Below are 12,507 nucleotides of genomic sequence, written 5' to 3' on the forward strand. Positions count from 1 at the left end.
ATGAGATTGACACAGGTAGGCCAGATTCGCAAATCCTGGTAATGAGCGGGCATTGGGAGAAAATATCCACTTCTTAGGCTTCTAATCAGAGTGGGATGAGAGGCCCTAAAATGTCTACAGTTTTTGTAGAGCTGGGAGGGGGATAAATATTCACCACATCATGAGTCCCGGATTGTCGGCAAAAGAGACATCCCTACTTATACGGCTGCCGATGGTGTTGAAGACCCATTACCGTGCCCCCATGATTGTTAAATGGACAGACGGCAGGAAAGGGGGATGGTGGGAAAGAAGGTGGGAAAACCGGCAGAGAAGGAACAGAACGAGAGGAAAACGAGTTCTCCAGAAAAATATTAACTCACCTATTTTGTGGGGTTGAGCCACGTTTTGTGGAGCCTAAAACTTCTACAAGTCCTAGAATCCTCTTTTTTAGAAAAAGAGCAAAGTTATGAATACAAAAAAATTGGTGCAAAAGTAAATATTTGTTTAGAATGAGAAGGGACATCCTGACAAGTTACTGCAACTTTGGAGACTCAGACCCTTGCTGAGATCCCCCCAGACCATTCCTAGCTGTGCCATGAAAGGACCCCCCTCCGACAGCCTCCTGGGCTCCCCGCAGCACCTTCTCTTGGGGGCATGAAGCTCCGAGCTGCTCAGGGAATCCATCTGGAGGGAGAGGACCTGCTAGATGTCTACCAGGCATTCATTCAAAACACAGTGGTTGTCAGAATGGCCATCATCAAAAAACGAATGCTGGTGGAGAAAAGGGAACCCTTGTACACTGTTGGTGGGAATGTAGATTGGTGCAGCCACTATGGAGAACAAGTATGGAGGTCCCTCAAAAACCTAAAACTAGAACTACCGCATGATCCAGCAATTCCACTCCTGGGTATATATCCAGAAAAAAGGAGAACACTAATTCGAAAAGATACATGTACCCCTATGTTCGTTGTAGCATTATTTGCAATAGATAAGATATGGAAGCAACCAAAATGTCCATCAACAAATGAATGGATAAAGAAGATGTATATATACAATGGAACGTTACTCAACCATAAAAAAGAATAAAATTTTGCCATTTGCAACAACATGGATGGACGTGGAGGGTATTATGCTAAGTGAACTAAGTCAGACAGAGAAAAATAAGTACTGTATGATATGACTTATATGTGGAATCCAAAAAATAAAACAAACAGATGTATATCGTAAAGTAGAAACTCACAGATATAGAGAACAAAGGGAAGAGGGGAGGGGCAAGATAGGGGTAGGGGAGTAAGAGATACAGACTACTATGTAAAAAATATGTAAGCGATAAGGATATATTGTACAACACAGGGAATTATAGCCATTATCTTGTAATAACTTTTAATGGAGTATAATGTGTAAAAATACTGAATCACTGTGTTGTACACTTGAAACTAATATAACATTGTAAGTCAACTATACTTCAGTGAAAGACCACAGTGGTTGAGGATGTAGCATATGTTAGCACCATTCTGGGGGTTGGGGATCAAAAAGTGAACAAGACAGAAATGGCCATTGCTCTTGTGGTAATTAACACACTGGGTGAGAAAAACAGATTTTTTAAGAAAGGTGAAAAGTTTTAAAAGTCATAATCACTCCTCCAGCCCACAAAAAAACAAACACACCTTCTTATTACATGGGCTTTGCCAGAATAGACTGTTCTGTTGTATATGAGCCATGTATACTTCAGAATTATCAATACAATTGTTGTATAATATTGATCCTATTGCATAAATAAAGCCAGAAATACAAATTAGAAACTAACGTGGCTGGCACTCTGTCTGTGTGTAGTACACAGAGAGGGAGGGGGAATGAGGAGGGGGAGGGGCTGGGGGGAAATGACCCACATGGTGAGGGGCAGTGGGGTGACACGGTGTCAAAAGTCAGGCCCAGTCACAGAGAGAATTCTGCTCTAGAGGGGCAGCTGGGAACCCCTGACATCCCAGAGTCCCAGATAAGCTGAAACTTCCCAGAGCACAGTCTGTAAAATCAACACCACTCTACAATACCCCAACTCAAGTAAAAAAAAGCTCTTTTCAATCCGAGTTAGGGTGTGTGGCTTGAGAAACCTTGCTCAGGAAGAACCTCTATATTCCTCTTAACAACCGAATTTTTGCTACCAAATGTCTACCAGGTATTGGACCTACAAAGGATGGTATACATCACAAATTTGGAGGCACATACACGGACTCACGCACACATACTAAATACACAACTCAAATGAGTCTGGTGCACAGATTACGAAGCTAATATCTTCACAATCATTTTGTTTCTGCTGTGCTACAAAGAGCAATTCAGCCCTTTTCAGAAGTCCTTGAAGCCAAATTGTAATTCTGGGAACACACAATTATCAATTGTTTCTGAAACAGCTGATGAAAGGATTTCATCTAAAATATTGCCAACAGGGCTTCCCTGGTTGTGCAGTGGTTAAGAATCTGCCTGCCAATGCAGGGGACACAGGTTCGAGCCCTGGTCCAGGAAGATCCCACATGCTGCAGAGCAACTAAGCCCGTGTCCCACAACTACTGAGCCTGTGCTGTAGAGCCTGCGAGCCACAACTGCTGAAGCCCATGAGCCACAACTACTGAAGCCCATGTGCTTAGAGCCTGTGCTCAACAACAAGAGAAGACCCTGCAATGAGAAACCCACACACCACAATGAAGAGTGTCCCCTGCTCACTGCAATTAGAGAAAACCGGAGCACAGCAACATAGATCCAACGCAGCCAAAAATAAAATAAGTAAATTTTTTTAAAAAATTACTGACAATGGAGCCATTTATGCAAGGCTTGGAGTGAAAGGACGGTTAAACGGTGGATTCCTCAGAGGACTTGTTGAGGGACATAGCCTGTATTGATATTTTAGACCATGGCAGGATTTTAAGTGTTTAAGATTTTTCCATTCTTTGAATCTTTATTTCCACTAGACCCATTAGGCCCTGGGTCCAGTTTGCCTGAGCCTGTCCTCTGCCCACGTCTGGCTGATGTTCAGATACCACGTGTGCCTTTGCACATTTGCTGCTTCATCATCTTCTCAACAATCATGGAGACACCCTGTACTCGTGTTCCCCCGCTGGCCCCTAGACCACCCTCAGGTGGCATGAGCAGGGTGCCACAGTCTCCAGGACACCCCTGCTCACTGGGGCTCCACTTCAAGGTACGATACTTCAGCTGTACCATTAACAGAATGGGAACACAGCTCAAGTATGTGTGGGTGCAGTTGGGGACAAATGGAGCTTCTGAACCTCACAAGGCCACCTTCTTCTTACAGCCTCCTACTAAGAAATTATCTAATTTATCTAAATTATCTAAATTATCTGAGATCTCAGGGATCTCAGAATGAGAAGAAAGGGAAAACCTTTCTTTTCAGTGGCCCAGCTAAATAAACAATACAGCGAGACAAGTTATATACACAGAATCCAGACACCACCACGGGTGTGCATCATACTGTCAGCGGGCCTCAAGGCAAATCAGTTTAGTTCATTAAAATTAAGATGAATCAAAAGCAACATTTTCACTTCATTCAAAGAGTCATACTATCACAAAATATACTGCTCTGTGTGTATACTAAGCAATGCCTCCTTTATGATGTGGTTGGAGAATGAGCTAGTCCACTTCCAGGAATCTTCTGGATGAATGAAGTGTCCCACTATGCTAGGACTTTTTTTTTTTTTTTTGTGGTACGAGGGCCTCTCAATGTTGTGGCCTCTCCCGTTGCGGAGCACAGGCTCCGGATGCGCAGGCTCAGCGGCCATGGCTCACGGGCCTAGCTGCTCCGTGGCACGTGGGATCCTCCCGGACCGGGGCACGAACCCATGTCCCCTGCATCGGCAGGCGGACTCTCAACCACTGCACCACCAGGGAAGCCCCATATACTAAGACTTTTTAAAAATTTAACTTTTATTTTCTTAGCAGCCCTTTAAAAATATGCATTAAAATTCCGTCTGTTTTCTGTCTTAATCATATAATTTATTTCTCAGATTATTCCATAACCTCTGCCCTACCTTTAACAGTGTGAAATGAGTACACTAAGAAATCATAAAAATTTGGAATTAAGCTTGGTGAAGTTCGTTGTCTTATTAAGGCCTTTCAAATTGTATACCAGTGATAAAAGCCAAATCATGTTTATGCCAACAGAGCCCACAATTCAAAATCTGGCTATATATTCAGGTATAGCTCTCCTTCCTCTTCATTATCCACTCTATCCCCACCCTGGACTCAGGAAACTTTGCACCTACCGTTTGTCTCCAGCACCCTGTGCACACCTGGTCATCCAGTGCACCCAGCTCTTATCTCCACCCAGACACCAGAGTTCCATGAATTGTATCTTAACTTGATTGTTCACTTCTTTCCTGTAAGGCCAAAACCTCGCACTGAGAACTTCCTTGTCACTGCTCAGGTGTAGCCCAGGCAGCAGAAACTTCTCACAATCCTTAGGGATATAATGCAGAGTTTCACTTTTCTTTCAGTGTGTGTGTGTGTGTGTGTGTGTGTGTGTGTGTAAGCAAAAGGGGAATACCTGAATCTGTAGGAGTTGGAGGAGTGGTGGTATTGAGTGTATCAGGGGCTCTGTACTTACTGATTTCAGGTTTGATTAATAATCAGGTAGATTGTTATCTATGTTGATCACGTGTGGCTCTAATACAGCTGCCCCTGGAGTTCAGGTTTGTAGAGACGGGGTGTCCACTCTTCCATGGATGGCTAATAAGTTTCCATGTACTTGGCAGCTCTGACCCCTCGCTGGTGCCCGCCTGGAGTGCGAAGTAGAGGAGGGCCTTTGGCCATATCTAGTCTTCATTGAGAGGCAGACTCTTGTTAGCAGTGCCTGCCCTGGGACAGGATGGACTTGTAGCTTATATGACAAGGCTTCATGATTCCAATCTTCTACACAAGAGCCTCCAACCATTAATATGGCTGAACTCTTCTTTCCACTTTGTCCGTTTCACATCAGGGAGTGTCCATCCACATCAGATCTTAAGGTCGTCAATGGACCAGGATCCATTGGGCCTGCTATTTACACTCTCCTTGTCCAAACCCATTCTAATCCATTACTTCCAAACTTCTATGGGCAGGAAATTAGGTCATTTAACTTGTTAAAATTGTGCTTATAATGGACTGACTTATGGACAGAGGAATCAATAAGATGGACAGAAAAGGAACAAAACAGAGGTAACAAATGTTAATTACAAAACTTGGGTGGAGGTTACATGAGTGTTCACTGTGCAATGCTTTCAACTTTTTGGCATGTTGGGAATTTGTATAACAAAATGTTGAAAGGGCGATTTAGCTTATGGTAATAATTAATAGCTAATGATTTGTTGGATTAAAGACCTAAATGTAAAACCAGACACTGTAAAACTCTTAGAGGAAACATAGAAAGAACACTCTTTGACATAAATCACAGCAAGATCTTTTTTGACCCACTTCCTAGAGTAATGGAAATAAAAACAAAAATAAACAAATGGGACCTAATGAAACTTAAAAGCTTTTGCACAGCAAAGAAAACTATAAACAAGACAAAAAGACAACCCTCAGAATGGGAGAAAATATTTGCAAACGAATCAACGGACAAAGGATTAATCCTCAAAATATATAAACAGCTCATGCAGCTCAATATTAAAAAAACAAATAACCCAATCAAAAAATGGGCAAAAGACGTAAATAGACATTTCTCCAGAGAAGACATACAGATGGCCAAGAGGCACATGAAAAGCTGCTCAACATCACTAATTATTAGAGAAATGCAAAACAAAACTACAATGAGGTATCACCTCACACCAGTCAGAATGGCCATCATCAAAAAATCTACAAACAATAAATACTGGAGAGGGTGTGGAGAAAAGGGAAGCCTCCTGCACTGTTGGTGGGAATGTAAATTGATACAGCCACTATGGAGAACAGTATGGAGGTTCCTTAAAAAACTAAAAATAGAATTACCATATGACTCAGCAATCCCACTACTGGGCATATACCCAAAAAGACAGATGCACCCCAGTGTTCATTGCAGCACTATTTACAATAGCCAGATCATGGAAGCGACCTAAATGCCCATCAACAGGAAAATGGATAAAGAAGATGTGGTACATATATACAATGGAATATTACTCAGCCATAAAAAGGAACAAAATTGGGTCATTTGTAGAGACGTGGATGGACCTAGAGACTGTCATACAGAGCGAAGTAAGAAAGAGAAAAACAAATATCATATATTAATGCATATATGTGGAATCTAGAAAAATGGTACAGATGAACCAGTTTGTAAGGCAGAAATAGAGACACAGATGTAGAGAACAAACGTATGGACACCAAGGGGGGAAAGAGGGGGGAAGGTGGTGGTGGTGGTGGGATGAATTGGGAGATTGGGATTGACATGTACACACTGATGTGTATAAAACAGATAACTAATAAAAATAAATAAATAAATAAAATGGGGATCTTAAAAAAAAAAAAAGTTAATGATTTGTGCCTGACAGAATTGCCTAATAATAAAGTGCATGTACTTTCGTGGATACAATACAATCTAATATACTATATTGGTTTCATAGGTCCCTTTTTTGCTAGCTTCGACAATTCTATTTTCTCAATATGAAAATAGTCAAATAAATGGCAGAGAGTTAACTGGGTCATTATTACATAATTTTAAAGGGCCTTTGAACAAAGTGTGATGCTTTTTTGTTGGTTTGCTTATTTTGCCTTGGCTTTTTTATTATATTGGGGGTGGGGGTGATCCAACACAAGTGATTTTTCCCTAAAATACAAATCCAGGATAAACCAACGTTCTCATTGATGTTGTCTCTCATAGGAGCAAAACTAACGTAATTAATCTTTATAAACCTGGGAGAAATTTCAAAATCAGTGGGAGATACCTAGCAGATATTTTAAGTTCAAGTCTATCTCTAATGGCTGAATCAAATTTTTAAAAAATGAGTATACTATGGTAATTGCCCGGGGTTACAAGGAGTCCTGAAAAGCTGATGAAAGACATGCAGTGATAGAGTCAGGAGAAAGAAAGAAATGGGTGGTAGTATTTTTTTTCTCATGTAAATATTAAAGAGTCATGTAAATTTATCCAACTTTGTTTTTTGAAAGTGAAGGAAATAAACTCACTAAATTTAATTTAAGTGGTTCATAAAAAAAATCTGAGTATTTAAAAAATATTTACAAAGTAACTAAACTGAAACAAGCAATGTTAGTCATTTGCTGTCTTACTTTTGGGCTCTGGAAGATTCCAGTTTGTATCAGAATGGAAAACAAAAAGAACATCTACATCAGCACAGGAGAATGGATTAAAAATTGGCCAGTGATGGGAAAGGCAAGTAGAGTTTGGCTTGAACTATAAGGGAAGCTCACACTCAACAATGCCCAGAGCCCTGACAACATTAACTGCGTGAAAAAATGCCAAGAGAATTGCAGGCCTTTGACTTCTTAAAGTAACAGGATTCTATGTAATAAAGTAACAGAATTCTATGTAATAGATTGTTTTGCACAGTTGGGCAGACCACGGCCACAGGATGACTCGAGGGCTAAGTGTTCACACCACACAATCGATTGAAAATGTGACCGATGAGCAAGAGCCCAAACAGAGATTCGCTGAAGAAAGAGCAAATGACCCTGGAAGACCGAGGGCGGAAAATGTTCGTGGGCCTGAACTCCCAAGTCTGCTGGTTACAGCGATGTGGCAGGAAGCATTGTGCTGGTTTCCATTACTTTTGAATAGTTAAAGAAGGGAAATCCAAAACTAAATCATGGCGGGGCATCCCACACTCTGCATAGTTCAGGGTGTCATCATGACGTGGAAGCAGCAGCGTGCTTAGGAATGATGGTGGGGGGCGAGTCAGTGGGCTCGGAGGAGGCCAGGGAGCAGTCGGCTGTCCTCTCCTTTGGGACCCGTCCACCCAAACTCAAACCTGGCCTGGAAAACAGTGGCAGAATCTACAGGACTTTCAACAGGACCCCAAAGGCAGCTGCTCTCTGATGCTGGGGACCCAAGTTTAGTGCTTTGGCGTCACTGCTCTGTGGGAGGAGGGATGCGGAGACGAGGAGAGCAAGACCAGTCTTTTGTATTTTTATCTGAAGGTAATGGTGAGAACAGCCCTTATTCTTTACTGATGCAGATGGCACAGCTGGTGAGAACTGGCCAGGGTTTGGCTCAGGGCAGAGATCAGCCATTCACCAGCGGAGTACCAGCCTCTCTGGGCCTGAGGTCATTCTGCCCAGAGCAGGGATGATAATGATCCGGCTCCCTACCCAGCTGGGTCGTCATGGGGATTGATGGAGAGTGTGTATAAAATACACTTCAGGAGGCTGATGCATCCGGAGGGCCCACGATGTTCCAGTCCATTCTCTTTGTGCGGGTCATCTCTAATCTCTAAAACCTAAGGGGCAGTTATATTATCCTCTTTACCCAACTAAGACAACTGAGGCTCTGAGAAGTTAGTTTGCCAAATTCTTCGAGTCTAATAAAAGGTGGAGTGTGGGTCTGAACCCGCTCCTGGTGTCAGCACCGAGAGCCCTGGTTCAGGACACCCTTCAGTCCCAGGCAGATGGGGACAGTGGTCACCCTTTGTTCTGGCTGCACATCCTCATGCTTCTGTACCATAGCTGTCATCATCATTACTCTGTCTCAGGCTCTCTCCGTTGTGTTTTTCTTTTCCATTTCTATCTTGGGCCACATACACCAACCAATGATAGAAAACTTACAAAAATCCTTTGGGACAGATTTCTATTAAAACATGTACATCCGTGCTTCGTATAGACTTACTCTGATGTACACACTCAGCAAAGATGGCGTAGGCCAGGACTGCAGCATCAGGGTGACACATCCCTGTATCGTTTTGTTTTTTTTAAGACAACAAGATCATTTGTTTCCATTTATAAGACAGGGAGAAGTCGACACTTACTGCCATGCACTTTATAGGGAAGAGATTCTAAGTAGTAAAAACATGTATTTTTAAAAGGTTACGCTACTAAGAATTGAACTTGTCAGCTATGTCAAAGCTGAGGTCAGGTGCGGGAATCATCAGGAAGGGACACAAAGGTTAGTAATACAACCTGTGACTATTTAAAGCGCGGACTACCTAGTCCCCACCCTCTGGGCACAGGGAGCAGAAACAGTGTGTTCATTTTGCCCTAAAAGTTCCATCACGAGTCCGCAAGGGCCACTCACCATAGACATGTTCTAAATATTTGCTTTTCAGGTGGGCAAAATTACTCAAAATAGAAATTTAGGCAGCTGGAAATTTCAGTGGCCTTAATATTCTCCCTGATTCTAGCTTCAACCTGTACACACACATAACTGCAAAATATGACTTTGATAGCTTGTGCCCAGGCAAAAGGAGAATAACATCTGTGAAAACACACCAAAGCTTAATGACACAGTGCTTTTATTCCACGGAAAAAATGTGGCTTTGATTCATTCTCAAGCTGGAATATATTTCCACATTAAAATAAAATTTGCCTTCAGTTTTAGAGGGAGTTTTTATTGCGAGAAAAGCACATCCAAAAAGGAAAAAATAAATGTTTTTCACTAGGCATGTGAAAAGTCTTCATACAGCATAAAATATATTGGGCAAAATGCCACCACATTTAGTGAGAAGATCTATCTTGGTAACCCAATGTTGACTTTGAGTGAGCAGCAAAGCCTCCTGACGACCTCTGTCCGTCAATGATTTAGTATGTTAACAAACTTAAATAGAATTTGGCTAGCACTTGCAAAATGTAATGTATTTCCTGTGTATTATTATGGGAAAAAATAAACACATATATGAGTACATTCTCAAAGAGGAGAATGGGAAATTATGCTGTCCTATTTTTCTGGCCATCCTCTCTTGATAGCAAATCAATTTGTTTTTTCAAAGCAGAGGAAGAATTTAGCACGTATTAAGTACCTCCTGTTTTTCAGTTCTCTGTGGTTTTGATGTCACACAGCATCTCATTTGATTCTCAGAATCAGGTCGAGTAGTAAGTATTGCCATTCTTACTTGCAGGTGAGGGGTCCAGGCGTAGGGAAGTCAAACAGGCCCCCAGGTAGCCCCCAGTCAGACCTTGAAATAGACTTCCTGACAACTGTGGGGAGGCAGCGGGGCTCCTGGCTGTTCTCTGTCTGTGATCGGTGGGCAAACATCCTTCTCATCACAGTGCTGAGTAACAGGCCCCGCTGGCCTGCCATTCACAGTCTTCACGTGGCGCCACCCCAGGTGATGTAGCCGTTCCTCCCCACACTGGACAGCTACGGTAGATCGGGATCTTGTGAGGTTTCTTCTCAACTGTCCAAGAAACCCCTTGTGTGATCTTCCAGCACACACCAGGGGCCTGGGAGCCAGTTCCAGAAAGAGCCACGTCTCTAAGTCCTGGAGCACAACATTTTCAGTTCAAGGCACCGAGCAAGTCACTGGTCTGCTTTTATATCTAAGTACTGCAGATGGTCAGTCAAATATAGGCATCCAGCCAAAATCACAGCTAAGTTCTAAAGTTCTCTGAAAGTTGACAAAAGTACCACCCTACTTAGACATAGTTCTAATAGCTGGAGGGGTACAATGCATTTGTCGTTATAGATTCTACACAGCACAAGAGCTCTCAACAGGTGGAGGGACCATTACCCTTTCAACTCACTATGGTAGGAAGAAAAAATTTAAAGTCGATACGTCTTTCCTAGATTAGCTAATGGTAGTAGGTATGAATGATACAGATTGCTCTCTATTTTCTTTTTCCACATCAAGTTACTGCTTTATATTTCCTTGCTCTGCAGGGATGGGCTTTCTCTTCTTGCCTGTAGGACACATGCCTCTTAGAGTACAGTTTTTAATAAACAACTTTGGGACAAAGATGAAGACTTCCTATATCCAGAAATAACTAATTCAATCTGTTAGTAATTAAAATGCTACCTCAATTTTTAAAATTAGATGAATTTGAATAAAACACAACTTACCTATAAGCATATTCATAGATTAAACTGTAATGATCACAACTGGCTTGGGTGAAATTTGTTCTGTACTTATTCTTTACTTTCTAAACTGTGTCATTACTTTTATTTCTAATCCAAAATAACTTAGTAAATTATTTCCAAACTCTGATAACCTAGTTTTAGCTGCTGGTATGTTATTATGTAGATAGTAAATTATTGCTGGGGAGTGACCTGGTGATCAAACTCCATAAGATACACAAATACAAGCATCAGCCCAATCGGCAGATTTGCTCATGGGGTTTTTCCCTATTGTAGAATGCAGTGTTATCTATCCCCCTCTTACCTAGTAGTTCTGACATGTTATTATTTAGAATCAGCCATATTATGGCATGAAAATACAGTAAAGTCAAACTGTGGGATCGTGCATTCCTAGAAAGGCTCATGAAAAAGGAACAGAGTGCCTGTAGTCAGTCATCGCATTCGGTCCCAAAGCTGCAGAATCCCTATGCCCTTTCCCTCTATTGGATGTACCATACATAGTTATGTTTTGATACAATGGGACATTAGAAGATAGAATCTACAATTTTCTTCGGTTGTTAGTGGATATTTGAATTGGACTATGTTCTGCAGAGTCCAGGGGTCTATGGGAGAATTTTGATGGGCAATGAATTCATCTTTCCCTATTTTCTAGGTTATCAAACACTTACAAAATTTTCACACTACCTCAGATAAACTTTTAACGACATATTAATAAATGGCTGAAAACTGTCATTTGTAACTTTCATGGAGACACTAAGTGTTCATTTTTCACGAACAGCAGCTCTGATGGAGCCGAGATCATGGAAGTGGAGACAGTGGTCTTCCCACTGCAGACTCACTATGTAGGTAGATGGAAAGCAGCTCTTTCTGGCAGATCCTGGCCTTGATTTCCCTCCTGGACCCTTCCCCCACGGCCACAGGAATTCACAGTGGACTTCAAAGCCTTTCAGGGTCTGTGGAGCAGTGAGCTGGCTGGCAGTCACAGCCCCAGGAGCTCATAATCCCTTTGATCCCGTAGTGTAGTCACAACTGCTTTGAAGCCAGAAGAGGAAGTGAATGAGAGAGTGGGTCCCTTTGTTTCCCTGGCTGGGCATCTGCAGATCACCCTCAGGACACACACTAGTGTGTCTCACCCTGGCCACACTCCATGACAGCCTGGGCAGCTTGTCCAGCATGCTGGCCCCCACCATTTCTGATTTAATTGGTATAGGGTGTGGCAGTTTTACAAAAGCTCCCCAAGTGATGCTAGAATCACAGTGCTTGAACTCCCCTTTTGGATCCATAAGCACCTTCAAGAGACCAATAATAAATAGACCCTCCCATCTTGGGGAAAAATAGAGGGAGGAATTTACTCCAGCTGTGATGTGGCACACACACAAAAAACAAACAAGCAAACAAAACACACTAAAAACAACAGCTCCAAAACAAGAAAAAGAAACTGCCAAAATCAGAGAGGGGAGAGAGAGATGGGGGAGGGAGTGAGAGAGAGAGTGAGAGGGAGATGGGGGGGGAGAGAGAGAGAGAGAGAAGGAGAGAGAGAGAGGGAG

The sequence above is a fragment of the Delphinapterus leucas genome, chromosome 2 (assembly GCF_059928025.1).
Source record: "Delphinapterus leucas isolate spDelLeu-1000000601 "Yukka" chromosome 2, BTC_Dleu_Yukka2, whole genome shotgun sequence".
In the NCBI taxonomy this organism is placed as follows: Eukaryota; Metazoa; Chordata; class Mammalia; order Artiodactyla; family Monodontidae; genus Delphinapterus; species Delphinapterus leucas.